We start from the raw sequence: 5552 nt of genomic DNA, 5'->3' as shown, positions 1-5552 counted from the left end.
ACAAACCTGGATGACCTGCACTATCTCTTTCCACATACAGACTCATTTTGGACTATTTACAAGCACTTTTCATCATTAAAAAAAAATAGTGCTGGCTCATTGTGAAATGGTTCCTTTTTTGAAAATCATTATAGGACCATCACCAGACTTGCCAAAAACATATTTTCTATGTTTAATGGTGGCCCTGCGTGGTTAAAAGCAGATTGTCTCTGGCCTGTATTTATGTGTAAAGACATACTCTTACGTGACTGTAGATTTATAACACTGATTATCTAATATCACGTGTGTTAACCTATCCTGTTGTAATTATTTAAAATGATTAGATGGGGATTTCCCTTAATAAGGAAGGGAATTTGGATGAACCAATAATCAAAATCAAAATATAAATTCAGGGCTGGCTGAGGCATCTGCCGCTCATTAGGAATATTTGCACAGAATTGATAGGATATAATGGAGCCTTGAGGAGCGGTGACTTGGACTGTTAATTTTTACTGTTGTTGGTTTTTCAGATTTTGTTTGCTGACAAGAGGCTCACATTCTTAGAAGCCTGGGGGACAGACACAACAGGAAAATTGGAACAGACTAAAAATCAAAGCACCAGGTCTGAAACAATAGCCAGGTATTTCTCCTACCACTGAGCTCAGACACTCCTGCTGAAACAGGACTTCTTAGAGTGTGCTGTAGATAGAACACAATCGAAGAATAGGGGCACCATCCATACAATATCTCACTTATGAATCAATCAATCAATGGAATTTATTGAGCACTTATTGTGTGCCGAGCATGCAAGCGCTTTGTACGGTGTTTTGCATAATCAATACAACTAAATGAAGAGAATAATAGAATTAGTTGACCCTTTTCTTCTTTTCTTGCACTCCCCTCTGCATCACCCCGACTTGCTTCCTTTATTAGGGAAGCAGCGTGGCTCAGTGGAAAGAGCACGGGCTTTGGAGTCAGAGGTCATGGGTTTGAATCCTGGCTCTGTCACATTTCTGCTGTGTTACCTTGGTCAAGTCACTTAACTTCTCTGAGCCTCAGTTACCCCATCTGTAAAATGGGGATGAAGACTGTGAGCCCCACGTGGGGCAACCTGATCACCTTGTATCCCCCCCAGGGCTTAGAACAGTGCTTTGCACATAGTAAGTGCTTAACAAATGCCATTATTATTATCATTATTATTATTATTCATCCCCCTTCCCACCCCCACAGCACTTACGTATTTACTTATTTTTATTAACACTCGTCTTCCCCTGTAGGCTGTAAGCTGGTGGTGGGCAGGGAATGTGTCTGTTATATTGTTATATTGTACTCTCCCAAATGTCTAGTACATTGTTCTACTCAGTAAGTGCTCAACACATATGACTGACTGACTGACTGACTGATGTTTTCTGCCCACAGGGAGCTAGAGGGAGAGACAGAAAAGAATTACTGACAGAGGAATGGGGGGCTAGGTGGATAGGTACAAAAGTACTGTGGGGCTGGGGTGGGGTGAATATCCACAGAAAAAGATGGGATTGAAAGCAGAGCCAAGGGACAGTTTACCTTTTTGCCCCTTGCCGACAGGCCGACCACACTCTAGACTGTAATCTCCTTTTGGGCAGGGAATGTGTCTGTTCATTGTTGTATTGTACTCACCCAAGTGCTTAGTACAGTGTTTCTGTGTTTTTAAAAAGGGAAGATGTAAATAAGGGATTGACAGGGAGACAGAGGAAGACGTGCAAAGCTCCAGAACCCATCAGACATGGGACCTAAAAGCAGAGAAGTGAAATACTGCTTAGACACTACCTTCACCTAAGGACCTAAAAAATAATCATACTGAGCAGATCAAGGATTCATCCAGCCCACTATTGTTCTCAGATAAGAGCACCAAAAGAAGTTCTGTGATGTGCCCTTCCTACAGCCATTTAAGGGAGTTAAGGGATTTAACTTCTAATAGCCATATCTTTTAAATAATATTGGTTGAGTGCCCACTGTGTGCTAAGCACTGAGCTATCTAGTTGGGAAAGTACAATCTAATTAATAGTCATGATCCTTGCCCTCAAGGATCTTACCATCTAGGGAGCCTTGTCTTGTCTTATGCCGTTGAGTTGTTTCCGACCCATAGTGACACCAGGGATACATCTCTCCCAGAACGCCCTGCTCTCCATCTGCAATCGTTGTGGTACTGTATCCATAAAGATTTCTTGGTAAAAAATATGAAAGAGGTTTACCATTGCCTCCTTCCGCTCAGTAAACTTGAGTCTCCGCCCTCGACTCCCTCCAGTGCTGCTGCTGTCCAGCACGGGTGAATTTTGACTTGTAGCAGAGATTGTCTTCCACTCGCTAGCCACTGGCCAAGCTAGGAATGGAATGGGTAGGCCTCTGCTTGACTCTCCCTCTCGTAGATGAGACTGGTAGAGTATTGGAAACTCCCCTGGTGAGACCCTGAGAGGGACTAGCAAGACTAGGCAGTCAGACACTAAAGTAAATTAAAGTTAGGGGGAAATAACATTGCAAATAAAATATGTACATATGTGTTATGGGGATTTATTACTTAAGTGTTTAGCATGGCGTAGCAGATAGAGCATGAGCCTGGGTGTCAGAAAGTCATGGTTTCTAATCCCAGCTCTGCCATTTGTCTGCTGTGTGACCTTGGGCAAATCGCTTGACTTCTCTGTGCCTCAGTTATCTCATCTGTAAAATGGGAATTTAGTCAGTGAGACCTATGCAGGTGTATCCAACCCGATTTTCTTTTATCCACCCCAGCTCTTAGTTCAGTGTCTGGCACATAGTAAACACTTAACAAGTTCCACAATTATTATTATCATTATTATTATAGATTAGACACAGCCCCTTTCCCGTAGTAAACACTTAACAAATATCACAATTATTATTATTATAGATCAGACACAGCCCCTTTCCCATGAAGGGTTCACAGGCTAAGGGAGAGAGAGAACAGGTATTTCATTCCCATTTTGCAGATGAGGAAACTGAAGCAGAGAGAAGTTAAGTGTCTTGCCCAAGGTTGCACAGCAGGCAAATGGCCATGCCAGAATCAGAACTCAAGTCTCCAATGTGGAAATTGAGGTATATAAATCAGGGAGATTAGAAATTAATCCAGGAAGGCTGGTGTAGTGTAGTAAGCGGGGAACATGTCTACTAATTCTGTTATATCGTACTCAACCAAGCATTTAGTGCAATGCTCTGCCCGCAGTAAGCATTCAGTAAATATGACTGGTTGATGGATTGATTGGAGGAGACTTGACTTCAGAACGGCTTTGGAGGAACAGTGGTAGTCTGTTGGAGGGGGGCTTCAGCAAGAAAGGGAGTGTGAGCTAGAGATCGCTGGTGGAAAAAACAGTAATAAGATTCAGGGAGAAGGTTAGCATGAGCAGAATGAATAACGGAGACCTGAGGTGTTGTGGAAGAAGAGCATGGATAAGTAGAGGGGAAAAGCTGATTGTGTGCCTTAAAACTAATTTGACGTGAGTTTCTGCTGGAGGTGGAGAGGAATGGGCAAGCATTGGAGATTTGTGAGAAGTGAGAAGATGAGCACAGAAGGAACTCTCAGGAAAATGATCCAGAGTGAAGAATGATCCTGAGAGAGGAGAGACTGGAGACAGGGAGGTCAGAAAGGAGTCTGATAAAACCAGGCTATGACAAGTGCCTGGAGGGGGTAGATTTTGGAAATGTGGAATGAACAAAATTTTATCATCATGAGCTATAATCCATTAATCCACCTTACCCCATCTTGAGTCTTCTAATTTATTGAATTCATTTTTCTAAGATCCCAAGCATTTCCTTCCACATGAACCCCTCATCCTTGAATAAATCCAAACCCTTCCTGAACTTATTTATGTTTTCTGTCTACACAACTTCCTGCGGTAACATGTCCAAATGCTTTACCACTTACTGGGTAAAGAAATGTTTCTTTTTGCCTGTGTTGAATCTACCCCATGGAGCATTTACTTGGCAATGGCGAAAGTAATCCAGGGCCATTCTGAAAACCACACTAATAAAACAATCAGGGCCAGCAGCTGGTCAGCCACCGGAAACACTGTCTGCTCCAGCAGCGAGCCTGGCGTGGCTCCAGGATGGGTGTAGGGGATGGAAGGGACGGCTGGCCCAACCTCCACCTCTTCAGTCTTCTCTCACTCCACAACCTGGGCATTACACTGCTCGCCCAGGGCAAAAGCTGTTGCATTTAGGGCCTCCTCTGGGGCTGGCAAGGAGAGCAGGGAGGCCTCAATCAGGCTGGGAACAGCAAGGGAAGAATGGCCAGAAGAATGGAGGGAGGGGCAGGTAGGAGACAGAGGGAGAGGGAAGGGAAAGGAGGAGCTGCTTTTACAATGGCTTGTCACCAGTAGAAAAACTTTCTCTCCCACCCACAGTAGCCCCAACTGAAGCTGTCCTCTGGATCCAAGACCAGGCTTCTGCTGTGGCTTTTGCAGAGTCGGTGGGGAGGAGAGTAGCGGCAGGGATTGAGTCTACTAATGCTAACATATTGTAGTTTTCCATGCGCTTAGTATAGTAATAATGGTGGTATTTGTTAAGCACTTACTATGTGCCAGGCATTGTATAAAGCACTGGGGTGGATACAAGCAAATTGGGTTGAACACAGTCCCTGCCCCAGATGGGGCTCACACTCTCAATCCCCATTTGACAGATGAGGTAACGGAGGTTGAGAGATATGAAGTGACTTCCCAAGGTCATGCAGCAGATAAGTGGTGGAGCCGGGATTAGAACTCATGACTTTATGATTCCCAGGCCCATGCTCTATCCAATAAGTCACGCTGCTTCTCTAATGTGTAAAAACTTTAATTGGTTGATTGAGGGGTCAGGTTCCAGAGATTTTCCAGGGGTTCTAAAAGTCACAGAAATTCAAGGAAAGGAAAACGGGAAGTTATGGAGGAAGGAGAGACAGAATGGGAGGGAGGGAAGATGGAGTCAGGGAGTGAGGGGAGACAGGGAGTGAAGGAGAGAAGGGAGACAGGGAGTGAACGTGGAGGGAAGATGGGGTGAAGGGGGAAAGGGAAAGAGTGAGTTAGGGAATAAGAGGATACAGGGTGGGAGGATGGAAGGGGAGATAGGGAATGAAGGGGGGAAGAGAGAAAGGAAGTGAAGTGGGGAAAGGAGGCAGGGAGTGAGGGAGCAAGGGGAGACAGGGTGGGAGAGAGGAAGGGAAGAACAGATGGGAGAGAGGAAGAGAAGAACATATGGGAGAGAGGAAGAGAATACAGGGTGGAAGGGGAGAAGGGGAAACATCAGGAAATTCAATGAGGTAAATCCAGTTTTCCAGACTTAGAACTCACACACGGATAGACCAGCACAATGGGTGTGACAGACAATGTTTCTCCATTGACAAGGCTCCTGGAAGAGAATAACCTCCCTCTGTCCCCTACACCCTCCCCAAAAAAGCTATGCCCTCACTCCATCCCAGCATAATTGTCCAAAGAACAGGATGAGATGTGAAGGTGTCTGAAGCAATGCCATTTACTGACAGAGATATTGAAGGGTCACCCTTCCATAAAGGCACCCCAGCCAGTATTCCCCTCAATCCCACTAGGTTATGA

The 5552-nt window shown here is 44.8% G+C and overlaps 1 non-coding gene across 1 annotated transcript; it reads right to left on the bottom strand.

The window, feature by feature from the left end:
- Positions 1 to 2294: 2294 nt before the first annotated feature.
- LOC119937367 lies at positions 2295 to 2434 on the bottom strand. Its single transcript, XR_005454043.1, has one exon. It is a non-coding gene; the product is annotated as a small nucleolar RNA SNORA7 (small nucleolar RNA).
- Between the last annotated feature and the right edge of the window lie 3118 nt (positions 2435 to 5552).

This window comes from Tachyglossus aculeatus, chromosome 14, assembly GCF_015852505.1.
Source record: "Tachyglossus aculeatus isolate mTacAcu1 chromosome 14, mTacAcu1.pri, whole genome shotgun sequence".
In the NCBI taxonomy this organism is placed as follows: domain Eukaryota; kingdom Metazoa; phylum Chordata; class Mammalia; order Monotremata; family Tachyglossidae; genus Tachyglossus; species Tachyglossus aculeatus.
This window is presented reverse-complemented; position numbering and strand designations above follow the sequence as displayed.